Consider the following 16,018-nt stretch of genomic DNA (forward strand, 5'->3'; position numbering starts at 1 on the left):
CTTTCCTGCAAGAAAGGTTGGAGCGTGGGCTGTCACCCTCCACCCTGAAGGTGTATGTGGCTGCCATTGCAGCCCATCACGTTGCAGTAGACGGCCGGTCCCTGGGGAGGCATGACCTGATCATTAGGTTCCTGAGGGGTGCCAGAAGATTACATCCTCCTAGGACACCCCTGATTCCCTCCTGGGACCTCTCTATTGTCCTGGCGGGACTTCAGAGGGGTCCCTTTGAGCCGCTGGATTCAGTCGAGCTTAAGTTCCTGTCTCTCAAGACAGCGCTCCTGATCGCGCTCACTTCCATCAAGAGGGTTGGGGACCTCCAAGCATTTTCGGTAAGTGAAGAGTACCTTGTGTTCGGGCCGGCCTACTCTCACGTTGTCCTGAGACCCCGGCCTGGATACGTGCCCAAGGTTCCCACCACTCCCTTCCGAGACCAGGTGGTGAACCTGCAAGTGCTGCCCCTAGAGGAGGCAGACCCAGCCTTGGCGTCGCTGTGTCCCGTAAGAGCGCTTCGCATATACGTGGACCGCACCCAGAGCTTTAGAAGCTCTGAGCAGCTCCTGGTCTGCTTTAGAGGTCAGCAGAAGAGGAAGGCTGTCTCTAAGCAAGGGTTGGCCCACTGGATAGTGGATGCCATCGCCTTGGCTTACAATTCCCAAGGCGAGATGTGCCCCCTGGGGGTGAGGGCACACTCCACACGGAGTGTGGTTTTCTCCTATGCGCTGGCGCACGGCGCCTCTCTTCTTCTCCCAGTAGAGTTCCCCGGTTGGCATACCCTGCTCGAGCATCCTCCAGCACCCTCGGCAGTCAGACTTGGCGGAGCAGTCTGTCGCCAGGCCCAGTACTGGCGTTAGCATGCCCGGAGTTCCGGTCAGCCCCTGTACTGGGCTAGGTGTTCATATGCCTTGGTTCCCTACAGGTAATCTCATATGTGTATTCTTCCACGTTAAGGTTTCCCTCTTGGCAAACCTGTGTCTTCCCTTGACAGACCCGTTCTGTCAGTCTCTTCTGGCAGCCGTTCCATCCCTACTCCTAGGTAGGACCTGCCTAAGAGACCCCTTCCATATGTAGTACTGCCCCCTGGGTCAGTCCATATCAGTATATCCACGTCACCTCCCTACGGGTAGGATGTGGTCTCCGTAGCGACCTTTTCCCAAGGCTCGCTTCCCCATTGTCTTGCCAGCTGAAAGAACAAATAGGGAAGATTTGAAGCAATCTTCTTCTGAAGGTTGAAATCCCTTCCATTAACTTTATGTTGGCGGAACAGCAGCGTGGCCTTCTCCAGCAGCGATGTACTCACCCTTTGGCCCCTTCGGTACCAAGGTCAGTGAATTTGCGCTGGGGCTTTAGGAAGGTTACGACCTTAAGCGTAGTTTTAGTGTGTATCTGCTTAGTCAGAATCAGAATCAGAATGAGCTTTATTGCCAGGTATGTTTACACATACGAGGAATTTGTTTTCGTGACAGAAGCTCCGCAGTACAACAGAATGACAGAGACAGAACATAAAACACATAATAAAAGAATAAAAAATACAAATAAGTAGATAGTGAATGACAATATACAAATGACAATTGTAGGCAGGTATATTACAAAATGCAGTTATGTATGTACATGTAAATTATGTGCAAAATTTAAGAGTATACTAAGTATGTGTGTTAGATAAATAAAGTGTATGTGTATATAAATATAAAGTGTAGTGTGTTCGCCGTTATTATCAGCTGTTCATAAAATGGATTGCCTGAGGGAAGAAACTGGTCCTGTGTCTGGTTGTTCTAGTGCTCAGTGCTCTGTAGCGTCGACCAGATGGCAACAGTTCAAAGAGGGAGTGTGCTGGATGTGAGGGGTCCAGAGTGATTTTGACAGCCCTTTTTCTCACTCTGGATAAGTACAGTTCTTGAATAGAAGGGAGGGTTGTACCGATGATTCGCTCAGCAGTTCGGACTACCCTCTGTAGTCTTCTGAGGTCAGATTTAGAAGCTGAGCTGAACCAGACAGTTACTGAAGTGCAGAGGATGGATTCGATGATGGTGGAGTAGAACTGTTTCAGCAGCTCCTGTGGCAGGTTAAACTTCCTCAGCTGGCGAAGGAAGTACAACCTCTGCTGGGCCTTTTTTACGATGGAGTCAATGTGAATGTCCCACTTCAGGTCCTGAGAGATAGTGGTGCCCAGGAACCTGAATGACTCCACTGCAGTCACAGGGCTGTCCATGATGGTGAGTGGGGGGAGTGCAGGGGGGTTTCTCCTGAAGTCCACAATCATCTCCACTGTTTTGAGCGTGTTAAGCTCCAGGTTGTTGAGAGTGCACCAGACAGCCAGCTCTTTTACCTCCTGTCTGTAAGCAGACTCGTCACCGTCCTTGATGAGGCCGATGAGTGTGGTGTTGTCTGCAAACTTCAGGAGCTTGAAAGAGGGGTCCTTAGATGTGCAATCATTAGTGTACAGGGAGAAGAGCAGTGGGGAGAGAACACAGCCCTGGGGAGCTCCGGTGCTGATTGTACGGGTGCTGGATGTGTATTTTCCCAACCTCACTAGCTGCTGCCTGTCTGTCAGGAAGCTGTAGATCCACTGACAGATGGAGGTAGGCACGAAGAGCTGAGTTAGTTTGGGCAGGAGGAGGTTTGGGATGATCGTGTTGAAGGCCGAGCTGAAGTCCACAAACAGGATCCTCACATAAGTCCCCGGTCTGTCTAGGTGTTGCAGAACATAATGCAGTCCGATGTTTACTGCATCGTCCACAGACCTGTTTGCTCTGTAGGCAAACTGAAGAGGATCCAGCAAGGGCCCAGTGATGTCCTTCAGGTGGGCCAGCACCAGTTTTTCAAATGACTTCATGACTACAGACGTTAGAGCTACAGGCCTGTAGTCATTTAGTCCTGTAATTTTGGGTTTCTTAGGGATGGGGATGATGGTGGAGCGTTTGAAGCATGAAGGGACTTCGCACAGCTCCAGCGATCTGTTGAAGATCTGTGTGAAGATGGGGGCCAGCTGGTCAGCACAGGATTTCAGACAGGCTGGTGTAACACAATCTGGGCCTGGTGCTTTTTTCCTTTTCTGCTTCCGGAAGACCTGGCGCACCGCATCCTCGCTGATCTGAATTGCAGGTGTGGGGGAGAGGGCGGATGCAGGGGGTGTGAATGGTGAGAGTGCTTGATTGTAGAGGTGTTCAGGGCGGGTTGCAGGAGTTGTTAATGGTGTGAACGGTTGTTTGGAGAGGCATTCAGGGCTGGTTGCAGGAGTTGTGAATGGTGTGAATGGTTTTGTGGGGAGGCATTCAGGGCAGGTGATGGGTGTTCTTTCAAACCTGCAGTAAAACTCGTTCAGATCGTCTGCCAGTCGTTGATTCTCTACAGTGCTGGGGGGTGGTGTCTTGTATTTGGTGATATTCTTTAGACTTTCCCACACTGATGCAGAGTCGTTGGAAGTGAACGGAGTCCTTATTTTTTCAGAATAATTCCTCTTTGCCACTTTGATCTCTTTTTCCAGTGTGTATTTAGCCTGTTTATACAAGACATTGTCCCCCTTCACGTAAGCATCTTCTTTGGCCTGACAGAGCTGTCTGAGTTTTGCAGTGAACCACGGTTTGTCATTATTGTAAATTAGTTGAGTCTTTGTAGGAATACACATATTCTCACAGCAACTGATATATGATGTTACGGTCTCTGTGAGTTCATCCAGATCGGTGGCAGCAGCTTCAAAAACACTCCAATCAGTGAGGTCAAAACAAGATTGTAAATCCTGCTCTGCTTCATTAGTCCATCTTTTTACAGTCCTTGATACAGGTTTAGCTGATTTTAGTTTCTGTCTGTAGGACGGTATAAGATGAACCAGAAGGTGATCAGAACGTCCCAAAGCTGCTCGTGGAACAGAGTGAAATGCATCCTTTATTGTGGTGTAACTGTGATCCAATATATTACTGTCTCTTGTGGGACATGTAACATGCTGTCTGTATTTTGGCAGTTCACGGGACAGATTGGCTTTATTAAAGTCCCCGAGAATGATTAAAACAGAGTCCGGGTGTTGTTGTTCTGTGTCTGTGATCTGATCAGAGGTGTCAAGTAACGAAGTACAAATACTTCGTTACTGTACTTAAGTAGAAATTTGGGGTATCTATACTTTACTTGAGTAATTATTTTTCAGCCGACTTTTTACTTCTACTCCTTACATTTTCACGCAAGTATCTGTACTTTCTACTCCTTACATTTAAAAAAATAGCTTCGTTACTGCTATTTCATTCCGAATTGTTATCGTTCAGAAAGAGAGAAAGAAAAAAAACCTATCCAGATAAATCGCGCCATCCGGATGGAGTGAATTTGATTGTGGTTGGATGAGAAGTATACACATATACCATTCCGACACCCTATTGGTCCATACGCGATCCATCACACCTGCACATGACACAAATCACATCACACTGCATAGACAGTTTTGGGTTCATTTATCAAAAAATATATTTCTTAAAAGTAGGTTGGAACCAGTAGTATTCGATCTCCTCAGAGTCAGTCCGCTTAAATTTCAAATGAAACCGGCGTCAGTCCGGTCTCCTCCCGTCTTTCAGCGCGCTCTTCAATCCGCGGACCGCGTTGGAGCAGCGCGAACTCAAACAGAGACAGAGGACACAAGGTGTGTGTTTACCGATAGATTGTTAGAATATCTCTATCTGTGAAGTTCTTTGTCATAAATACAGTTTACAAAAGGTCACGATCAGTCGGTTTCTCATCTAGTGTAAAGTTTTCGCTTGTCACCGCTAATCACGAAACAGCTGTTTCCTTACACTTATTTAAATATACTTCATTTAATCATACGTACATACACTACTGTGCAAAAGTCTTAGGCAGTATTTTCACTTAAAAGAATGGTGTTCGGCCAGTTATTTATATATTTTGCTGTAGAGTGTCAGTATAAAATATCAGTTTACATTTCCAAACATTCATTTTGCCGTTGTCAAACTGCTTGTGCATTCAAAATCGCACTAGATTATTATTAAAATTAATGGCAAACTACTGTCCTACTGACACATTGCAGCAAAAGATATAAATAACTGGCTTAAAACCCTTTTTTGGGGTGAAAACACTATTCTTTCTTTTCCATAAGACTTTTGCACAGTACTGTTTGCACAGTACTGTTTGAACGAGATTGTTGCTACTTTATAAAGAATGAGCATACATTAATTCACAGAACTGATTTAAGACAGTGACAGACAGCACTCATCTTAACTAAATATCAGAGTGAGTGACAGAGATACAGTAGAAACATTATGTGTACTTTTGTATTAAATAATGACCCAGATTGTGAAATACATTTATTAGCCTTAGATTAAGGGAAGCACAACTTGGGAAATGAGAGCATCCAAGGTGAAAGCTATGGATTTATATTAAAGAAAGACTTAAGACTGAAGATCATTAATAAAAAAAATAAAATAAAATAAAAACCTGTGTTGCGTTTTTGCACGGTAGACTTATCAGTTCAATCATGATCTCCTTGGCTGCCATTGAGAGTTTTGCAGGGAGGTTGGTAACTTTAGTTAGCATTATCGTCCACTTTAGCTAGGCTACTGTAGCCTCCATATGAAATGAGTCATATCAAGCATTTTATAATGCCACTGTCAAAATATTTAGCCTAGACATACCTTTTTGTGCATTTACTGAACATTTGTGTAATGGCAACGACATGTGTTGACAACTGAGCAGTGATTGCAGTCAGATACAAAGCACTGCACCATTGCTGACGTTATCTTTAACCACTTTCACACACGCACACAATATAAAATACACGATGATAAAATAAAAATCAATACACAATACATATATAAAACACTATTTATTTACACGATTAATACTGAAAGAACTGCTATTACTGCACATTCACTATAGAATGAAAAAGTTCGCGCGAACGGCCGTCATCAGATTTGGATGTCGTTCAAAAGGCTCGTTGCCTCGTTCGCAGTTGTGGCTTCAGTCGAATTCAATGGGGCGCGGTGGTTTATGGGATGAGTAGTTCCTGCGCTCGAAATGAAAATATGTACACAGTCTTGTACCTTTGACTTTTATTGGATTTTGTCTTAATTTTTTCACTTGAAATGATATGTTATATGCTTATGAGTTCAGCCGTAGCTGGTTATCCTCACACATGCTCTAAAACTCTTTAGATACGGATTTTTTCGAAAGTGAATGGGAGAAATGAATGGGAAATTTACTTCCGGCACCAAAGCTCTCTCGGGCTGTGGGCGGGACTGTGAAGCTCTATATCAACTTTGTAACTCGTTACCCTCCGAACACTGGACATAGCAGACGTATGTACCGAATACAAGAAGCTATCAATCAAGAAGGTATCAGGATTATGAGTTATTTTTCATTTTTAGTTTTTGAATAATCACTTAGATTAATCATTCATTTTGACAGCACTATAATGTTTATTGTAAATAGTCAACCACACAAGAGTAATTGTTACTAAGCCTGCACCAATGTTCTTGTCCATTGCCCTCACAGAGTCCTGCAGCTAAGCTTGGATGTACATTTACATTCCATTCAAGGTTATTGATGACATGCCTCTGAAGTTTGACTTTTTGCACCATAACAATACTTATTGGCAACTAGTCATCATATCTCTAGCTCTTTAATGTATTTGTATTGTACTAAAATGAGTTCATTTTCAATGGGCATATATGTGGCTGAAACAGGTAGCCTAGTGCATCCCAAATTTTTCAACATGAACATTTTAATATAACATTATAGTCATTATGGCCTTTAGAAAAATGTTTTTTTGAGGAGGTGGGGTAGTGCACAATAGGCCCTTGTGGCACAGCCCAAGCTTTTGTTCTTAATGGCATTTTTTTCCCTTACATTACTTTTACTTTTATACTTTAAGTAGTTTTTTAAACCAGTACTTTTACACTTTTACTTGAGTAAAAAGCTTGAGTTGATACTTCAACTTCTACAAAAGTCTTTTTAAACCCTAGTATCTATACTTCTACTTGAGTAATGAATGCCAATACTTTTGACACCACTGGATCTGATCAGCGAGTTTCTGTAAAGCTGAGCTCACATGCGCTTGCGGAGGGATGTAAACACTGACCAGAATGAACGAGTGAAACTACCGCGGCGAATAGAACGGCTTGCAGTTAATGAAGAGTGTTTCTAGATTTGAGCAGCACGTCTTCTTTAACACAGATACATCTGTACACCACCGTTCATTGATGTAAAAGCATGTCCTGCCGCCACGCGATTTCCCCGTTGATTCTGCGTTGCGGTCCGCTCTAAACAGCTGAAAGTCCGGCAGATGGAGCGCGCTGTCCGGTATGGTGTCATTCAGCCAGGTTTCCGTGAAACACAGAGCAGCAGAGTGTGCGAAATCCTTATTTGTCCGAGAGAGCAGAAGGAGTTCGTCCGTTTTGTTGGGTAGAGAGTGGAGATTTGCCAGATGGATGCTAGGCAACGGCGTTCGAAATCCGCACTTCCTGAGTCTCACGAGCGCTCCCGCTCGCTTCCCCCGTCTGCGCGTCCTGAAGCGTTTGATCAGCGCCGCTGCTCCTGCGATAACTACGTTCACTAAAACGTCTGAATAATTGAAATCCGGAAAAACATCTTGTGGTGCGTTCTGCCGAATGTTCAGCAGTTCATCCCTGGTGAAACTGATGGCAGGAATATAACTAAAGACAGGACAAACTAACAAAAACACAAAAACATATGCAGAGCCCGTCACGGAGGCAGCCATCCTGTATCGGCGCCAGCAGCTTTGAGTGAATGGGTCATTTGAAAAAATAACTTTGATAACTTTTGATGCAACAAATTGTGCAGCTTATTACTAAAATAATTTATATGTAGCTTTTGTGGCACGCCAGGGCTTGTCGACAATTGCAGCGCCACAGGGTTGTGACAATGTTCAGGTTGTGGCGTTTTCCATTGGACCCCATATGTCGTTCGTCATAACTCGTAGTGACCGACAGATAGGGAACATCTCGGTTACGTATGATAACCCCCTGATGGAGGGAACGGAGATGTTATGTCCCCATGCCACAACCATGAACCATTCGCTGTTGCCAGGACACGTTCTCGGCTCCTCAGCGTAAAACCTAATGAGTGGATGCACCTGTCGCCCTATTTATACCCGTTGGCACGGGGAGTGGCTCAGGTATGTTAATCCACTAGCCAATTTTCATTGGTGTTTTCTCTTAAATTCAGAGATGATTGGCCTCCCAAGTAAGACCCCATATGTCGTTCGACATAACGTCTCCGTTCCCTCCATCAGGGAACGAGGGTTACGTACGTAACCAAGACGTTCTTACCACTTTAACCCTTAAACGTGCATTGTAAACGCACGTTTTTTTTTTTTTTTAGATCAAATTATTTTAATTAAGACTCGCCAAACCCCATTTTTGGCAATTTTTCCTTAACACCTCTCATTGAATATATCCACTGGGTGGATATATTGTTGCTTAAAAGACACAACAAAACCAGAATGTATTGACGTGAAACCTCTCTTCAAACACTAACTGCGAGTAACGTCAAACATTTAGATTAAAACAATTTAATTAGATGTTCTTGTTCTAGACCTCCTAAGAGTAAATTTATTTAAATGGCAGAAACATGGTGATATAATGTATATCTGTTTTTACCTTAGAAAATGTGCTCGACCACTCAGTTGAGCTGACCAGTTAGGGTCAAATAAACTGAATGCAAGCTATACTCAGCAATGCAATCATAACTTGGAATGTTGTTTAATTATTATTTTGGTTTAATGAATTTACTTATTTACTATAAATTATTAGATTTCTATTATATATATATATATAGTGTAGTAGTGTTATCATGTTGTATTCTATATTAATTCTATTTTATACAAAAGAAAAAAAAAACATTAGTTGCACAAATGAAAAGTTCCATTGATGCATCATAATTTTTAGTTCATGCAGAGTTACCCTAAAATGTGTATCTGCTTAGTGAATGGGTCATTTGAAAAAATAACTTTGATAACTTTTGATGCAACAAATTGTGCAGCTTATTACTAAAATAATTTATATGAATATTTAGCCTGCAAATTATTTATTTTGTATTATTTGATCATCTCTCACCTCAGTGTCTTCAGTTGACAGTTTGGATCCTGTATTAAATCATTGAGCTCATTCACTCCAAATTGTCCAGGATCATTTCCTGTGAGATCCAGCTCTATCAGGTGTGAAAAGTTTGATCTCAGAGATGAAGCCAGAGCTTTATAACCTTCTTCAGTGATGCTGCAGTCTGAAAGTCTAGAACAGAAAGGAAAATATAACATCAATATGATTAAACTATTGTTCAAAATAAATTACCTTTACAGTATAGCAAGTACAGTTACTTTGGTACCAAATCAATACTTAAATTAAAAAAAAAGTAAGGATAGCAGCATTTCCACCACAACAGCAGAACCGCTGACAGGCGGCTGCTTTCAAACGCTTCTGTATTTGTACAAGTGTCTGTGAAGAGCATTAATTTACAATGTGTTTCTGCAGCGCTGAGCAATTGTAGTCAGTAACAGATATGTTTGTTGAATGTGTGAATGCAGTTGCCAATCTGCGTGCAAGTCAAAAAACATATAAATAAGTATAAACAATGTAAACAAGAGATTCATTGCGCAGTATAGATTTTTGATTATAATGGGAGTTTTCAGTCGGTCACTCACTTGTGCTATGGCTGAACTGAAGTGATATGAGCTTCATTGATTGTGATCTGTGCAAAACCCATTCATAATTTGGATTAAATTTGTCTTTGATCTATCTCAAGTACACATTGCAAAGTTTCTGGAGTGATGACTGTATATATATTTTTTTAATGAGGGACTAAATCAAAACTAGGTCACTATACACTTAAATCAAATTTTGACATGCACTTGAGTCTGTGAATATTAAACCGTAAACAGACTGGTATTGAAATATGAATCCTGCTTGTTGTGTGTGACTCTGTGTTAATGAATCAAAGCAGTTTCAAATCAAGCGTGCATGAAGCTTGTGGTGTTTTCAGTGTTTATCAACTCACTACATGAGGACTTGAACACATAAACTTAATGTCCAGAGCTTCTCTGAGAATCACTTCATGTGCATTTTACTATTTTAATTAGGGAAAAACAACAGTCATATAATATACATATAGCAACTCAAAGCGCTTCAAAATAAGAGTTTAATTTAACTTGAAATCGTAACAGAAATATAATAATATTATAGATTACTATACATAACTAATAACTATAATAATGCAATTATTAAAACTTTATTTTTAAAAGGAATGATCATACTATTTTTATTCCATATTTTCATTTTTACAGCAAACTGAATTTTTTAAGAAAATAAACTAATGTAGGGACATATTGTTGTAAATTTTTTTAATAAAATATTAAGTTCAACTAACAAGAAATGCTTTTAGATTATTATAATTCTATTAAACTGCTAAAAATTAACTAAAAAAATAAACATGGAAAACATACACACACACACAAAACATTGTTAAACGTTAAATATTTTTTGTTAAACTGATGGTTTATGATTTAAAAAAATAAATAAATAAGCGGTCCCTGGCCCCAAATGTTTGAGAACTCCTGTATTAGACATCGACTCACCTGAGTTTCTCCAGTCTACAGTTTACTTTCAGTCCATCAGAGAGAAGCTTTATTCCAGAATCCTGTAGATAATTATTGCTCAGGTCAAGATCCTTCAGACTGCTGGAGTCTGAAGAGAGAACTGAAGCCAGAGATGAACAGCTTTCTTCTGATAGATAACACATACTGAGCCTGAAAATATATCGGTACAGTACAGTATATAATGTCAGTACTGAAGATACACAACTCAACCATTACAGCTACAAGAAGTAGAGCTGCTAAGTGAAGAAATGTTAATAAATTAATTTGATTTGACCCTAAAGTAAACTTTAAACTTTTCTTAAGTAATACTGCAGTTTGAAGGGCAAGAACAAAAATAACAATGAAACAGTTGATTAACCAGTTTGTCTTATGCCGGGGCTGTTAAAGTGCGCCATTATGGAATTTTTTTTAGAAAAATATTTCCTTTCATGCAGTGTGTGACACAGCTCTGAGGGAATGAAAACATCCTGAAAAAGTTTTAAATCTAAAAGTGCACTCTGTTTAAAGGTATTGTTTTTCAAAAGAAAGAGTCAACTCTGAGTCATGAAAACGAGTCATTTTTAAAAGGACTCTAAAGCTGTTTCAAGTTGACGTCAACATCAACACGCCCACTTGTTGCGAGTGCAAACCCAGGAAAACTTGCACCTCCCCTCCCTCAATCACCATAGCAGATTCCTGTGGAGAAGATGCTGTGCTCTGTATTTTTAATGGGGTAAATCCATTAAGGTACAGTTAGGGTATGTCAAAAAAAACCTTGAAACTCATTTTCTCCTCCAACTTCAAAATCATCTGAAATCTCTGCAAAAGCACTGACCCAGTGTTTACAAAGTGAACGATCAAGGAGGACCAAACACCCTTTTCAAATAGATTAAATAATAATAATAATTTAATTCAATAAAAAAGTAAAACAATGATGTAGGACAATTTTGAAGTTGGAGGAGTAAAGTGTTGGGAGTTTTTAGACATACCCGGTCTTGAACCATTGTACACAGAAAGAGTACATATGCACTTTGCAGAGCTAGACAAGACATGCATTTGTGGTATAAATAAGTGTATAAAAATATATTTCTTTTTTAAGAAAATTACGTTTAGCTACATAAGACCCTTATTCCTTGACTGGGATTGTGTAGAGCCCTGAAGCTGGATCAAAACTGCATTTTTAACATTCAATCCTTTGAGCGCCACTGAAGTACACTATATGGAGAAAAATACTGGAATGTTTTCCTCAAAATCCTTAAATTCTTTGTGTGGTGTTTGTTGAATAAACACTCTGAAATGCAATGAAAACAAAACAAACAAAAAAATAAAAAAAATATTGAACTAGGCACAGTCATTTACAAATTAAATCGATCAGGTTTCTTTATGATACACAATGATCTTCTTAGTATACTACACTAGTCAACATTTGAAGCGGATCAAATCCTAAAACAAAATGAGTTTTTGTTTTAGGACAACTTTGGTGAACTTTTTTTAAACCACTTCAAATGTTGACTACTATAGGAGAGTCATCATTAGTTTCTGCAGAACGACCATTATCCTAGAGAATGACAAGGAGACAAAGGAGACTGCATGATTGGTGGTACATATCCTTAAGGTGAGACCAGAATTTCTTCTAATATCTTGTCAGCCAGTGTTTTTTTTTTGTGTGTGTCTTAAGGAGACTTCTGGGATTTCTCTTAAGAATTTGTCAATGTAGCAACTCAAAGTAATAACTGCAAATAATGTAACAAGACCCATGCTTTAAGACAACGCACTATGCACTAACATGCAATGTGCACTGGGGGAAACACATGTTTGCATTGGCCCCGCGGCCAGCTGTGTTCCAGTGTGTCCCTGCCGAGTGTTCCCTTGTCAGGGAATAGAACAACTGGCAGTGAGACGTCTCCGGAGAAGCAAACCGGTCTACCTGAGCTAAGTGTGGAATGTGGTAACTGGCAAAAATTGACTACAAATGCTGAATCATACATGCATGTGATAAACATATTCTTAGATGTCCTCCATGTATCATGGAAAGCATCTCTTCTCTCAACACTTGAGGAACAAATATTCCATCAAATCCTAGAAGAAAACCATCTGCGACACTGAGCTCAGATCTCACGTTGTAGAATTGTACTTTAGTGTTCAGATTGTCAATTACAGTTTGGATCAATCAGATGCGAGCTTACCATTCAATCAATCATATCATAAGCCACTGAGTGCATTCAAGGAGCACGATTCTGCGCACCTTTTGCGCAATATGGATTTATTAGAATGGAAATTAAGCCTTTAAATCAGTAATCCAGCATGGCGAATGAAGAACGGGAAGCACGGGTAAGAGTTTAGTTTATTTCATAAAAGTCTGAGTTTACACATTTTATCTTTAACACATTCAATCAAAATACAGTTGTAACAGGACAGTTACAGTAGTTATAAATTAAACTGCAATCAGGATAGTAAAAAGAAAGACCTGTAAAGACAAAAGTAACATTTTGAGAGTTGTGAAATTATAATTCTAAATAACCTTGTTTTATAAATTGATGTCTGCTGGGTCAGTATGTACTTTCTTACAGTAATACATTTTAAAACATGTAGCCTAGTCATTGTTAACCACAACGTTGAAACAATGTAGTTCGATCAAGATAAACAACATCAGATATTTAGAAACATTGTTTAATTTGTAACTATATATGTTATAGTGGTTCTCAACCTTTTTTTCCACTGGGCCGCAGTATGGTCCAAGTCCAAGTGCAAGCGGATTGCACAGGTTCGAGTAGCAATGGGCTTCTTCACACTGCCTCCACATGTGCAATTGTGCTTTTGAAGCCTACTGACCACATGCACCTGTCCGCGCGGTCATAAAAAATGGGAGGTACGCGTTCGTCCTCTCAGAGCCTCTACACACACTCTTCCATGACGATGATTACGTCACGCCTACCTAGTGGTCCATTACGGTCTCCCCACGGATGCGGAAAGTTTAACATATGGCTTAAGATGCAGTCTGTAAGACGCACACGGGACTTGACGCGACATTGCAGAAAATGTGCATTCACAAATGTAGCCTATGTTGATCCAAATATGGAAAGCACATTCAAATTGAATAATATAAGGTTCTCTCCAGAGATGTTTTGCCACATTTCTTCAATTAAGGATGATTGCTATGTAATATATGGTGTTCCCATTTGCCTGAACTTCTTCAAGTGAAATGCGGGGCAAACCGAAAATCCAGCACTCTCCTTCACTACTGATACTGCGACTATTATTTTTTCTACGTGTTCATTCGCTGGCATTTTTCACATTTTTTTTTCTCCCTATAAAACAAATGTGTCCATTATGATGCTCAATTTGACCGAACTAATGGCTGTTGATTGAATTCTGCCAAAGTGGGCGCTTGTATGTGTTCGTTAAATGAGTAATGTTATGTGAGTAGGTCTGATCATGTCTGAAAATAATATATGAAACACAAAATAATTTAACATAAAAAAACATTAGGCTAAAGCTTATATTTCTTAAGTAAATGTTTAAATTAATGTAAAAAAAAAATGTAATTGTGTTCAGCATGGTGGGACGCATTTGAATTCATGACGGGCAACGGGTTGAGATGATGCTGCTGCTAGCTCCATGGTCATTTAATAAGCCTAGCATATTTTTTTCTTTAACGCGGCTGAAAATAAAACCGTGCTTTCTGTTACTGAGCCTGTGTCTGTCACTCGTCCTCTTAAAAGTGGAAGCTTGTGCGTAGCTTTGTTGCATTATACAGTATTGAAACTTTGTTGATGTTCTTTTTTCATGACTCTTTATATGGCGATAAAAAGAAAGCTTTGTTGCATTTTTTTTAAAGTGGGGATCGGGGGTGCGCCAACCCGGTTGGGACATAGAAGAGGGTGCACAGGAAAAAAAAGTTTGGGAACCGCTGCACTATAACATAACGGTTATGGAAATTAGAACGACAGTACATTGAACTAAATTGCAATGAAGTTACAAACGATCCACATCATTAAAGAGAATAAGGTCCGAAATATTTAAAATAAATAAAAACGAGGATCAATCTGAAACTTTTCAAGTGCGACAATAAATAACCTACACACGATCCACAACATAATTAAGTTGCAAAGAGCATAGGCTCAAACATAAAATAAAATGAGAGGATGCATCTGGAACTTTTCGAGTGCAGTGTAAAAGTCGCTCAACCTGCAGAGAGAGAGAGAGATTTGCTCAAGATTTTTTATTTGCTCATTTTCTTTCTCTATTCTCTTAGTCTCTGTTGCCGCCAAATCCTCACTCTCTCTTGGCCCCTCTCCTCCTGACTAACAACTTTTCATAAGATGTCCGACTTGACAGTTTCTCTGATTTCAGCCAGTTAAGCATATTTATAATATATATTATGGAATGAATGAAACGAGCTGGCACGCATATTAGCCTGCAGTACATAAAAGAAGAACAGTGCGTTGAAGGCATCTGCTATGTTATATATACATATAATTTAGTTAATAGATCATTATGGATAATTTGAAAGATTTTTACTTTAAAATGAATGTTTAGGAAAGACCCAAATATCTTCAGTTCAAAACATTCAAGTGAACATTTCAGCATTTCATAGGCATTTTTTTTTTCTGTTTTCTGTTGCAGTTATTTCCTGTTGTCAGATATTTACACCTCAAATCTGTGAATATAATTGCATAAATACCCCTGTGTTCATCAGTCTTGAGACTGACCTTTATTTTTTTGTTGTTGAATCAATATTTGAATAATAATAAATAAGTGGTTGTCAACAGAAATCTGCTTAATTTTACAAAGGTATCAGATTTTCAAATTACAAATGAAATTACATTTAAATCACTTATTAATTTATCAATAAATTATTAATTTTAATTAGTATATGTGCTATCATAAGTGCATAAGATCAACACTGAAGGATCCGGTAACTTTGTACCAGTAAATCTCATCTATACCAAGATCCTAAAGTTAATGGTGTGTGTGTATTGGATTCTCTGTGGCTTGAGATCTCATAAGCAGATCTACAGTATGAGAGAAATCAAGCACATTTATTTAGATCAAGTTTTATTAAGATAATTTACTGAGAATATCAAAAGAAGCCCCATTTATTGACTCAATGCGATGACATCACAGAACTTTGGATGAGGTGTATTTTTTATGTTTTATCACCATTTTATCTTTATTTTGTAGAAGCTTTGTTCATTTAAACTACTATAAACCAGAAAAAGGTCCATATTCATTACAACAGCTCTGATGCTCTCTGCAAGACATTATGACATTTAAGCAGCCTCCTTGGTTTCTAAGGCATACTGTATTTACTTTTATATAGGCCAATCACTTAAATTTATGCATACCATTTATTTTTTAATTTTTTTTACATATTATGAAAAACAATCATTTACATATATTCCATTCATTCATAAAATAATGTTTTTAACAATTTAT

The sequence above is a fragment of the Carassius gibelio genome, chromosome B22, assembly GCF_023724105.1.
Source record: "Carassius gibelio isolate Cgi1373 ecotype wild population from Czech Republic chromosome B22, carGib1.2-hapl.c, whole genome shotgun sequence".
NCBI lineage: Eukaryota > Metazoa > Chordata > Actinopteri > Cypriniformes > Cyprinidae > Carassius > Carassius gibelio.